Raw genomic sequence first — 13,263 nt, 5'->3', positions numbered from 1 at the left:
TAATAATTATGTATTATTTATTTACAAAATATATTTTTGTGTTTTAAAATTTCAGAATAAAATAAAATGGCAGGCACGTACCCAAGTAAACTATTCCATCTTAACTATTTTTCTGTGATTTATTATTACATTTTATTGCAAAAAGTTCCTTTCCTACTAGTAATAGCCTGAAGCTATAATTTCTTGGCTTTTATTTTAAATGCATTTAAATTTAATTAATAAAGTATAGCCATATCTTTCAGTAGTTATATTTTTCCTTCCAAGGCAGCAGAAGGAAATAACTAGCAGTGACTAGAAACAAATGTTGATTCTTTATATTTAATGATGTTTATTCAATCCGAAAGCTAAAGGAAGTGGAAGCAGCACCAGACTGTCAGCTGGGCTCTCACAGTCGTGGCCTGCAAGAAGAGACTCCTATGCTTAGGGCAAAAGCTAACAGGATCCAGAGTCCGGCTTTTCAAAGGAGGTGCTGCTAGACTTTTTCACAACTTTCCTAAAAAATCTGGAACCCTTTCTAGAAAGGTGTTCTGTTCACTTTTCTTATTCTGAAGTTCAAATTCAGGGAAAGTGAAGGAGCTGGTAAAAGTAAATCTAAATCTGAGCTTTTTGTTCACTGATTGACTACACTAAGACACTCCAAGGTGCTGCTAAACTTCTAGGAACTCTGTGTTCTACCCATTCTAACAACACACTATGTCAAGGTGTTTGCTTATTAGTGTGTACGTGCATGGTTTGTCACCTCTCAGCACAAACTTTGTCTGGCTTAAATTTCATTGCATCTAATGTGGCATCAAATCCGTATAGCTACAACACGGTGTCACATGCACAAAGAGTACACTGCTGGGTACTCCATACATTCCGCTTCCAGATTAACAGCTAATGCACTCTGGAAAGTCTCCAAGCCTGCAGTGGGTTGTTGTTCCTCTTCCACAGTCTTGGCCATTCATTTTGTTGAGTCCTTTTGAATCGTCAGCTCCCAAATTCTTACCAGTTATAAAGAAAATGTCTGCTTCTTGAGCATCTTCACTCCCAGTTGCCAACTGTCCAAACAGAGAATGAGTCATTCACATAACAATCCCTGGGATACAGAACTCTCCTTTCTATACAGCAGAGTCTTTTTGGTGGGACAGCCAGTTCTATCTGTCTGCCCAGACACTCCCACTTGCGAGGGAAAGAGAAGCAGAAGAAGCAGTTTTAGTGTTTCCTAGGAAATAAAGATTTATGGCATGGTTGGCATAATGGGAAAGCAAAATAAGGGTCTGTGGTGAGAGCACATTGGGATTTTTATTGCATGTATTCCTCTGGTTGGGAAAGAAGAGTAAGATTTGGCCTGGACTTGGTAATCAGTATACAATGGGTCATGAAAGATGGATGAGCGTTAGGGAAGAAGGCAGGAATCATCCGGCTGGTGACCACCATGACCTTTTGACATAATCCCTGTGCAGGATGATGCGATTCTGTGAGTTATTCCAAGGCAGCAAAGATATTTTTCCTTGAAGGCAAAAGGAGCCTGCTTACGAGACTGAGGCTACTTTGATGGTAGGCCATGAAATGTCTGAACCTGAACACAGAAGTGCCAGCGCAAGTGCATAATATAAAATTGTGAGAGTCTAGAATTTTCAGCCATTGCATTGCACAGATGAGCAATGTTCCACATGGCAAAATTCTGCTGGACTAAAGATACAACTTTAAAAATATATGATCTTTTTCTATGCGTGCAATGAGTTTGTAACAGTTCAGATTTGCGGAGAGTATTGTTGACTTTTTTTAACCCTGTTATGTCAAACCTAGATCTCATCAGTTCATTAAATTCTCCCCTTGCGTCCACATTTACAATCTTCTATACACAACTACATTCCTCTGTGATGTTTTGCCTTGTCACATTGTCTAAGAACTGATACAATATAGCAAAGATTGATCAAAGATTTTCTCTCACTGCTTTGTTTCCTATATATTTGGTGATACTTGGCTGTTTCATTTGCAGAAGCCCTTGTTCAAAGCCTCTCTGTTGAAGAAGTACTGCATAAGATTTGTTTATCTGTCCTTCTACAAAGTGCAGAAATCTCCAAGCTTGCATATTAAATCAGTCTTAGCCTTGGATCCCATCCCACCTAACAACTCTTTCCTATTTTCTCCCTATGGTCATGTACACCACAGATATCTTTGGGAAGTAAAAAGGAAGGTATGATGCTCATTTACACCAAGTCCAGCAGAGGTAGGTTTTTCGAATGCACCACTTATGAATCAGATCAAAACAAAGTTGGTTTGATTTCAGAGATACAAGGAAAAGCTGCTGCTTTTTCTATTTTTCTTTCTGAGTAGTTAGATTGTTACTATACATTGTGCAAGAAAGACCTAATGCCTCAGAAGAAATGAAGAATCATAGCACTCAGTTATGGCATGATAGTCTCTGTATCAGTGGAAGGTTTTTTATAAACAAAATAAATGATAGACTTTTGCTTCCTGTGAGACAAAAGTTTAACCATGACAACGAAGACAGAATGCTTATGTGATTTTGCACCTCCACAATAAAATCAGCAGTACAAATTGTGTCACAGGAATATAGCATGGGGTAGAGCTGAAATTTCAGCTTGCAGATGCCCAGCACACTAAGAAATCCTGTAGGGAGCAAAGACATAAAAATCAGCAGTTTGAAATGCCTTTTTCAAGGTGCTTGGTTTCTCTGTAATGCAAATAGTCATATAAAATATGCAGGAATGTGGTTTTCTTCGGTTTGAATGGGAAGAGGAAATTGATTTACGAATCTTGAATGGAAGAGAAACTTTACAGCAAGAGAATAGACAAAGCAACTCTCGGCATGGTGTGGAGTATATATGCAGTATAACTGCCCCTGCCTGTGGGAACTGCTTTGACTTTTGTACTATTACAACATAACCAAAGTGCTCTCCAGTGTAATTGAATACTAGAGCTTTACTCTTTAGTGATCTTCAGATTAGTATAATCTTTGTGGTTATTCTTGGGCAACTGGCCTTTCAGGACTTTCAGTGATGTGCCTTCAAAGAGCCCTTTATATTTGCTGAGAATTTGAAGCCATCTCTCTGCAAGGTGTGTTCTGCCTGGCTTCCAGTAATTTGGTTAGTTTCACACAGATGTTGTAGGATTGTCAGCCCTTGAGTTTGCAGAGAAGTCTCTGGATTATACAGATCATGGGGAGGAAGACATTTTCTCATATGTGACCTTGGTTCCCAAGTGTTCCTGGATTATCTGCAGTGTTGAGCAATGAGAAGAAAGTATGTGGAAGAGAGAAAGGGAAAAATCTGAGCAAGCCAAATCTCAAAGAATTTCCATAGTTCCTTACACCACTGTCTGTGCAGGTGAGGCACTGTCTTAATTAAAAAAACAAAGCAGGGAACGTTACACCAGTAAAGTTAATACACATTATACAAAACTGAAATAGGCCCATTTAATTCTGGGATTCTTAGCACAGCTTTGTTCTTTACTTCCAAAGGCTTGTCTCCCTGTTTGGACAGCTGCCTTTCTGCTTGCTGAGTTTTTCTTTAAGAAGATATAAAGCATTTTTTCTTTTTTAAATTATTTACATAGATGCACTGCCATTTTAGGTACAATTTGTGTAAGAAGTGCTTGGTCCTCTTTTCTAGTTTCTATGGACTTGTGCTTTGAAAATAATTTAAGAATGAAATATGTTTTGGGGATAATTCTGCAGATGAGTCTCTGTGGGAAAACTGCATTAGATCATCAAGCTCACTGCCTTGCAGCTCCGAGCTTCCACAAGTTGCATAAGACAGTAAACTCACATTATACTGGATGCTAGTAAAAAGGGCAGGAAATTATTTTTCTCCTAGTGAAACATACAAAAGCACATTCATATCAAAGACACTAACACACAAGCACAAATTTCCATAATGTGAGAAAGTAAAAAGGAAAAAGAGGATTTTTAGTCTTTGCAGTTAAGAATTGTGTTAATTCCTTTTATATATATATATGTATATATGTTTATTCCTTTTGTATATATATTCCTTTTGTATGTTTATGGATAAAACTAAACTAAAAAAAAAAATACGTCCAGAGGCAGATAAGAGAGAGGAGTAAACTACATTTCTGGAGATCTGTTCCCTGCTCTAATTGAAGATGAGTTCAAGCTTTTATCCCTCCTGTTCCATCCAGGGAAGACTTCTACTTAAGGCTTGATCTCCAAGGTCCAGCTGATCTCTGCTGCAACACTCCTAAAGAATTTAACAGTGACAAGAGCAGCCTACTTTAGCTCCTGTGGTAGATGAAAAATATACACATTTATGGGATACAGCTAACAGAGGCCCACCTTTGTGCTGCCTCTTGGTGCCAGTCATACAGAAAGAAGTTGACAAAACAGTTGAATTTCTCTACAATTTTCCTATAAATATCACCTGGGACTGTAAATGAGTCCCTCAAATGTGATAGACTGGGACACCATGCAGATAGGTTTTAATCAGATAACATACATGCAAAAACCATGAGAAAGTGGTAGAGGAAATATACATCTAGCAATTGAAAGTTAAAACAATCGAGATGATTCATTGCAATGACATACAGATCTTTCTCTTTCAGCCTTTAAAAGTTCACATAAAAGGAAAAAAAGTCACTAGATAGCCTTTCCTCTCAAAATATTGTCTCAGTTAAGAGCCCTGTTTGAACAGCTCCAGTTGCGACTTTCTTCACTCTTCAGTATTTTCCTGTGCTGCCTTGTACTACCTGTGCATCAGAAGGACACTGCTGCTGCTATGTGAGTTACACAGAACAGTAAAGGAGAAAAATTCCTCTCTGGGTTCTCTGAAGTGTGCCGTATTGTGAACTGAGACACAAGAGATGCATTTACTATGTGGGCTGGCAAGTTATTAAAAAAAAGAAAGTGCTCTGGTGGGAGCAGATAAAAGAAAGACACACTTTTAAAGCCTGTTTCATTTGATATAACAGAGATTCCTGCATCTGTCAGAGGGACATCTGTCACAAAGGGTGAAAAAAATATTCTAATGTAAGCAAAGAACAGCCCAGGAACAAAAGCACACTTCAAAATCTAAAAATAATCTTTCTTTAAGTTGTTCTTCAGCAAAAAAATAAGATAGGATTATCAAAACAAGCTATATTCAGACTGCAAGCAATTATATCAGAATAAGTCTGATGTGGAAAGACGATACAAGGCACTTAGAGCTTACAGAACAAGTTTAAGCTGCTTTCAAGATAGAAGGGAAGTGATAAACTAGGGAGCATGATTTCTTTTACAAATAATTTCTAGGAGGAGATGTGACTGGAACTTTGAGCACTGCAGAAGGCAATAGCCAGAAGCAGCAAAAAAAAATATAACAATGCCAAGTAAGAAAATTAGCAGATACTATCAAGACAGTAGACTGATAAGGTGTGATTGAAGACATCTTCAAGCCACTTATAGGCCTCTCGTTTTTGGAGAAGTAGATAGGAAAGCATGGGAGAGTTCATTACACCCTCACTGTGGTTGGCAGTGGCTCCAGGTCACTACAGGCTGCAAGCACCCCAGTTTTTCTAGGAGGGGTTGTACAGAAGGTGATACTCTCTTCTTTCACCCTCTTCTCATGTTCCTGGGATAAAGGATTGGACAGATATAGGACATAGCCAGTGTGCTATGTGATAAGCTATAGGACATAGCCAGTGTGCTATGTGATAAGCTAAGCTTCTTCCATTTGGGAAAAGCAGCTTGTGTTGAATGTGCTCCATCTTGTGAGTTGCTGAATGGATTATGCTGACAACTTTTGACTGCTCACAGGTAGCATTTACTAACTACAGGTCTCACAGTGTTGTTGTTACAACAGACAGACAGACAATAGAGGCACAGATGGGAAAAGACAGCTATTCCAAAGCTCTACAGCACATGAGATAGTTGACTCCTTGTCTTGTGCTCTGCCTGAAGAGGCATGAACCACAAAAATACGTAGGAGTATTTAAGCAATATCCTTAGAGAGAAACCCAAAAGGGAGCCCAGGGAAAAAGCACAGTCTACCATGGAACAAGACTAGCTTAGAGGGCATCAGCTTGGTTTAACAAATTTAACCCAACTGCTGCTACAAAGCCCAAAGTCTTCTTCCTGGGCAGCAGCTTATAATACAGTGGAAAATGCTTCTCTGGGAATAAGCAAATACCATATTTCCCAGTTCTCTAGAACTTTGTTTGTTTGTTTGTTTGTTTTGTTTTTAATAGTACTGTAGCCCGAAATACATTTAGCATTATGTTGTATGTGACTATCCCATGCAAGCGTACCAAACCCACGTTCATAATATCCTGGCATTGAAGATAGAAGTTGACATTCATAATGGTTGAAACACTCAAAGTGTAAGAGATTGTACTTGCATATTAAATCGTGCTTATTTTGCCAGCATGGGAAGAAGTGGGCAAGGTATTTTCTGACCATATTATATGCACACATATTACGCCAGAATTAAAAATAATTGCATAATAATTGCAACACATTTTGTAGCTGCAGAACTAATATTGCTGGGCAAGTTTAGTTTTCCTATTTTTATTCTTTCCATGCAAATTAAATTTTTAGCATTAACTTTGTTAGATTATCAGAGGTGTGTGCGTTTTTAAAAGAAAAAGGAGAGGAAATGGCGCTGGCACAATTATGGCTGTTCTCAAAGGTGAAACACATGCAAAATAAATTGGCCGATGTAAGGACTGTGCATAAACAGAGGAAAGTATGCTCCCAGGTATAATCAAATGTATTTATTCAATAACAATACCTGCCACTATTACAATAATGACTTAAAGTTTTCAAGTGCTCATTTCCTCTCTGTACTGTTTGCCACTTTAGAAGGTATGGATGGTTGGGAACAGAAAGGAGTAATCACCAAGATTAAAGGCGGACTGCAAGGTGTGGAATGTGGTTGTTGTGAAGGGACCAGCAGATGGGTTTTTGAGGTGAGAAGGCTGGCGTCTCTGGTGGCCGAGGAGGTTCACCGACTGACTAGGACAATTTGTAGATGAGGCATCCTGGTTTACTTACACAGGGTACGGAACTGTGGTGCTAGTGGTGAGATGTAGAGGTGGGGCTGGTTGGCCACTGCTGGCAGATCAACTTGGAGGAAGAAAGCCTTTTGGAGCACATCCAGTGAACCAGTGCCTCGCTCAGCCGTAAAGCCCACTTGGGATTTTATAACTGCTGGACTCCTGTGTCACCAAACTCCACAGAGGTAACGAATCCAGACATTAAATGAAAAGGAACCCACTTGTCCTCCCTCTAGTGCATCCTAGGGCTTTGAGAAAGAGGAATCCGAGACGCTGAGAAGCGCGGGACGGAAACCCCCTCGCCCCTCTCCTCAGCGTAACGGTCGTGGGTACGCGAGAGACGGGCGGGTAGGCGCGGTGTCACGTGACCCGTCCCCCGCGAGCGCAGGGCTGCAGACCCCGGTTGAGGAGGGGGCAAACAGTCCCCCCGCCGGGGGACCGGTGCCCCGCGGTCACGTGACCGTGGAATGATGTCACGCCCCCCGCCCTATCCGCGTGGAGCCGCTGAGTGTCCCGGGGCGCGCGGCGGCGCTGCTCCGCCCTTCACAGCGGCGGCGGCGGCGGCGACCGGAGGGGGACGCGGCTGCTGCCTGGGGTGAGCGAGGTTCGGCGCGGCGCGAGGGGGAGGCGGCGCGCGCTGTGAATAGGGGCTTTGTGCGCGGCGCCCACCTGCCCCCGCCCGGCGCTGGTAGTGGTGGCGGCCGCTGCGGCGGTGGGCGTACGCGGGGAGCAGCTCCTCCGCGTGGAGCAACAGGAGGAAAGTTCTTCCTTCTTGCCGCGGCCGGAGAACCCGGAGAGGGGAGCAGGGAGCAGCCCGTGAGTCTTGGTTGTTCCCTTGTGTTTATTTTATGTGGTTTTATTTCCACGGGGGGCTCGGGAAGGCTGACAGCCGCCGGCGGGGGCGGGCAGCGCGGGTCCCTCATCGATCCCGCCGGCTCCGTGACAGCGCGGCCCGGCCGCGCCTCCTTCCCCGCTCTTCCGAGGGGAGCGAGGACCTTCCGGAGACCCCGGGACCGAACCGGCGGCGTCGGGCGGTGCTGCTTTCCTGGCGGTCTGGGCGGCAGCTCGGCGGCTGTCGGACGGGGGTCCCGTCGCCGTGAATGACCGCCCCCCCAACCCCGCGGCCGCAGCGAAGCTTGGAGGGGAACTGAGGGTTTTTTTGTCGCTGCTCCGAAATACAATCGAGAAAATCCCTAATCGCATCAAGATCAGCCAGAAACCTTCGCTCCCAACTTCTCACGGAGCTCTCGGAAGGGCTGGCTTTCTCTTGCACGGCGCTCGGCAGCGAAGAGCCTTCCGCCGTCCACTTGTCACGATCTGGAGTTTCCTTACGGCTGTGAGAAGTCTGCTTCAATTTCTGCTCTGCTGGCACTGCGGGGTCGGAGCGAATTCTTGTCAGTGTTTCTGTAGTGAGTGCGCCTATCGCAGAGCTGACACAGAACGCTTGTGGTCTGCTTAGAGCTGCTGCTGCACGCGCTGAAAGGCGGCCTTTTCTTTTTGCTTTTTGTATCCCAGTAGGTTTCAGATTCGTGTTTCAATTTTATTATTATTATTATTATTATTTTAAAGCCCAGATGTGCGAATTTGTCATCTTATATAGGCCTCCTGGATTAACTAGGAGTAGATGAATTTGGTAAATATCTGTCAGTGACCTGCTTGGCTCTTGTCTCGGGACACTCATGGAAAGCTGTCAATGAGATTTTATTTACTAATAGAAGAATTGCGTAAGAGCTGTGTGAACCAGAGTGAAAGAGCTGGATATTAGCTCAGGGTTCCCTTGAGTTCAGGCCAAGCTCAGTGTCAGTAAGTCACTGTGCAGTAGCAGGCATCCGTCTGTCCAGTCTCTAAAAATATGGGCACTGTGCTCTTCTCTTTCCTCTTCCAAGAGTGCATCTGCTAGCAAAGCAATAAAACCTCCTTCCCTCTCCTTCTCCAAACTAAGAAACTGCACATTGATGGGAGAAGAGACCGTGGAGGGAGGCTGCTGCTCTCGCAAATGATGCAGGCGTTTCATGGTAGAGTTTACTGACTTGCCCCCATCTCTTACTTATTTTTTTTCTTTTGTATGCTCCCCACTATGTTGCTTTTCTTTTTTCTCTCACTGGTAAGAAGTTCATGCCTCTTTCAAGTGAGAAGTAGTGGCAGGAGGCCACAAAAACTAACTTCTTATGTGAGATGCTAGCAGTTTCTAAATTCTACTGCAACAGTACCCTGATCACATTCCTTTTGAGAGCTGATTGTGGACTGGTTATTTTTGCGTAGGGCTAATACTTGAAACAGCTGCAGAGGAAAGCCAAGCAAAACTAGAATAAATCAATTTTAGGCTCTGTGCCTTGCTTAGTGGTAAAGATGGTAAACTACTGAAAATTCCAGGCAGCTTTTATTAACTGGATGTTGAATGGGAACATAGTGATCCATAACATCTTCTAAGTGTACAGATCTGAATAACTGGCTCTCCTGCTGTCTATATACTTCCTGCATGTCTGAGAAGCCTAGTCCCTTTGCATGCTCCTTGGAGTTGCTGTCTAGGTGCCTGTGAGTGCATTACTGGTGGTAACTCTGCATGTGGGGTAACTTGGAGATTGTTTTGGAGTTGTCAGACCTTGCTGAGCGTCGCCTAATACTACAGTTTTAACCTGTAGAGGAGATAGGGCAAAGAGCTGTGATTCAGGGAATATATTGAAGGTTATTGCTGTCAGACTGCCAGAAATAAATGAAAGTCTGTTGGTAAACTGTGGAAGTAGTGGAATATCTCCACTTACACTTAAGATTAAAAGTTAATCATGTTACCTGCGGAGGACTGTCAGAGCTGAAGTACATAGCAGTGAAAGAAGGCATCTTTCTCTTGTGTTCGGATCCATAACGCTGTGGCCAGTAACAGCCTGAGATGATGGTAGTGGTCACAGAATCCATGAGTCATAGAGGTGAGAAGGGACCTCTGGGTCCACGTGGCCTGACCTGTGCTTAAAAAGGGACACTCAGAACAGGGTGCGTAGGGCCATACCCAGGAAGCTTCTGAAGATCTCCAAAGTGGGGGCTCCACAACCTCTCCAGACAATCTGTGCCAGTGCTCTGTCACTTGCACAGTATGGGAATGCTTCCTGATCAGAAAGAACCTTATGTGTTCCAGTTTGTGTCCATTGTCTCTTGCCTTGGAATTGGGCACTACTGAAAAGAGTCTGGTTCTGTCTTCTTTGCATCCTCCCTTCAGATGTTAATAGATGTTGATAAGAACTTCCCTGAATCTCCTCCAGGCTGAACAGTCCCAGCTTGCTCAGCCTTGCAGGAGGGGTACTTCAGCCTCCTCATTGTCTTGGTGGCCCCACATAGTTTTGTGTGATTGCTTCATTAGGGCAGTGTTGGCAGCCTAATGATTAGTGCATTTGTCTGGAACGTCTTAGACGTCCACTCAAGGCCTTCTTCTATAGAGCAGATGAGTGTTGTAATAACATAAAAGTATTTTTGAAAGCTGTCTTAGTCTCTTTTTTATTTTGTACCTTCACAACATAAGATATGTGACTTTTTTTTGTTGTTTTTTGTTTTTTTTTTCACCTGAATCTATAGAGTATTGGTAAAGATAAGAGCCAAGTTTGTCCAGTCATTACAAAGAGAAAACTCCTTTGCAAGTCTTTCTATGACTGTAGGAAGTTGACGTTCCAGTTTCTTTCCCCATAACTGCTGAGGCTCAGGAAGCTACTGGGAGCTATTGCTGGTGGGCATGCAGAAACAGTGCCTTGCATCTGAACTGCCAGAAGCACTAGGATGCCTTGAGGTGTGTGTGGGAAATTTGGCACTCAAATGCTTTCTTAGAACCTGGTATACAAGGTCTTGTCTGAATTCCCACCAGGATATCTGTAGGATCCCTCTAGATGTTCATAGGTCTCTGAAGCATGGGAAAAGTATCTTACATGTTGCTCCTTCTCCACGGTCTGTCCAGTACCTAGTGCTAGTACTGAACATGATTTTCAACAGTCTAAATAAAATCAGATAAAATTGATTCCATTATCACTAAGATGTGGATACTGATCTTGCTGAAGTTCTACTCGTTTATATGACTGATGTCTTCCAGGGTAGAAGAAATCTCAGTTTCTAATACCTTTTATGAAGTGTGGATGTGCTTAATTTTTGGTTTCTAAACACACCCAATTCCCTTTCATTTTCAGATAATGTTTAAAAATGTAATGCACTTTGATCAGCTAAAATGTTTTCCCTCCCAAGAACTTGGAAGGTGAATAGAGTAGTTGTGTTATTAGCACCATCTCTGAAAGTATTTCTAGACTAGAGAGGTTTTCAGTGGAGTATTCTTTCAAGGCTTCTCAGCAGTGTAAGGGCTTAGTTAAATGGGAGCGGGGTTGGCAGGTGTTTTTGGTAATCTGAATCAGTGTTCTTCTTAGCTCCTGCCCTAGTACAAGGCTGTTCTGTGTTAGGCTATTTCAGAGTACTTGTCTATAAATTGATGCAGTTGTTTCTTTTCACACTGAAGATTGCATCTCAACAAGTTCTCACGTTTGTTGATTCTGAAGTGCAGTTCATTGAATAATACAGAATATTAGGAAGTATAAACAATCTCTGGTTGTTATCTTCTTGGATTTCTCATTTAAATAACTGATGTTTGCAAAGTGGAACTCTGCATCTTTTTTCTCTATTTCAGTTTGTATGCTTCAATTCCTGTCTAGTCCTGTTGGACTGAATATTGAACATGGGAAAAGCTTTCAGATCTACAGTGCATCTTATGTATGATGAACCAAAGGAATATGGTCTCAAAATGGGGTGACACATGGTGTGGGGGAACTTTTTAGTTTGGGAATGTGGAAATTCAAAGCAGAGAAAGGTAGTGGTGTGTCCTAATTTATGCAGTAAGTCTTGCCTCGCTGTGAGCTCACTGTTGACAGACACTTTAAGACAAAGGAACTGGAGTAAGAACGGTGTAAAGCTGTAGCACAATGATTTGAATGACAGATGTGCTCGGATTTCACTTGAGATACAGTTCTGCCTGAGTTCTGTCCAGTGTGTCAAATGAACAAGTCAGAGCTGTGTCACATTTTGAGTTTTCTCTAAACTTTCCCCTAGGAGAAAACACAGTTGAGTATTGGTTTGTATTAGTTGTGTAATGTCCACAGAGACTGGTATGACTTTAGCTGCAGCCTTTAAAAAATTAAGTAAAATATTTCAGATTTTGAACATAGAGGATGTGTAAGAGTAGAAAGCTGAGGCAAAGCATTCTGAAGAAAAGAGAGATAACTACATTTGTTAGTGATGCAATATCTGTAGAGTTCTTAACTTCTGGGCTCAAATGCTTAAATTTGTACAGTTCAGCACATCCTTGCCAGTGATTTGTGAGCAGATTGAGGGATTGTACTAAGTTACCCAAGGCTCCCGCTATCTCTGATGTCTGATTCTGTTCTGCATGGGATTAACGGTCTATAAATCACTCCCATTTTTGTGTTGTATTTGGGCTTCTCAGTGCATTTTTTTAGTGTGTTTTCATTGATAAGTAATAGCAGATTAACCAAGCCAAGAATTATTTGTCTTTATAGGTGACATTAAATTCCATTTGTTTTTTCCTATGAAAGGAAGAATGGGATAGATTACTCAAAATGGAAAAACTGAGTTGTGTTGATGAAGACTGCGGAAATTTTCCTGTAGCTTTTGATCTGATTGTGTATGCTTCTCTGCTTTGGAATGAGAGGTAAAGGAATGTGCTCAGCTGGATGGTAATTAGATGGTAGTCATAGATGGAGTGCTAAGTGGATTTTAAAAATTCATTTAGTTTTAGGACACTATGGATTTACTTGTGTTCACATGCAAACAACTGGAGAGTCTAGGTAGCTGCTCATGCCTTCAGGTGTTCCAACGGCTTTGGAGAAGCTTGTGTTTTGGCATGTTCTTGGTACGGGTTTGTATGTCAAGGGAGCTCAGGCATGTGATGTATTTGACAAGTAGGTACTGAAGATGGGCAGCAGCAGAAATGCTAGAGTTGAGGATGCTTCTGGCAGCCCTGCAGAGCTGACTGCTTCAAAGGTTTGTTCTCCTGGGTCACAGCAGGGATTGTGCAGAAAGATAATGATTATTCAGAGAACAAACGATGTTGTTTTGCTGTAGTTGAAGTGACTTCTGAGACATCTTATTTTCTCTTTTGAGAGTTGTTACATTCACACAAAGGAGATGTAAATACATAGCATCATTGGTACTTTTCTAGATGGTTTTTTTTTTTCGTATGTATCATTTTACCTGCGTGTTGCCAGATCTTGCTTGGAGTCTCTAGTCTGT

At 42.3% G+C, this 13,263-nt stretch overlaps 1 protein-coding gene across 4 annotated transcripts in view; it reads left to right on the top strand.

The window, feature by feature from the left end:
• Positions 1-7,530: 7,530 nt before the first annotated feature.
• RAI14 (retinoic acid induced 14) overlaps positions 7,531-13,263 on the top strand; it is a 95,865-nt gene continuing 90,132 nt past the window's right edge. For 3 of the 4 annotated variants that reach the window (XM_042875107.1, XM_042875106.1, XM_042875104.1), the window contains exon 1: positions 7,531-7,588. The gene's annotated coding sequence lies outside the window, so the exon portion shown is untranslated. Of the gene's footprint in view, positions 7,589-7,712; positions 7,810-13,263 lie in introns of those variants that run through there. The other variant, XM_042875105.1, reaches the window with a different exon arrangement.

This window comes from Lagopus leucura, unplaced genomic scaffold (assembly GCF_019238085.1).
Source record: "Lagopus leucura isolate 7727_CA_CO unplaced genomic scaffold, USGS_WTPT01 Super-Scaffold_100014, whole genome shotgun sequence".
NCBI classification, from domain to species: Eukaryota; Metazoa; Chordata; class Aves; order Galliformes; family Phasianidae; genus Lagopus; species Lagopus leucura.
This window is presented reverse-complemented; position numbering and strand designations above follow the sequence as displayed.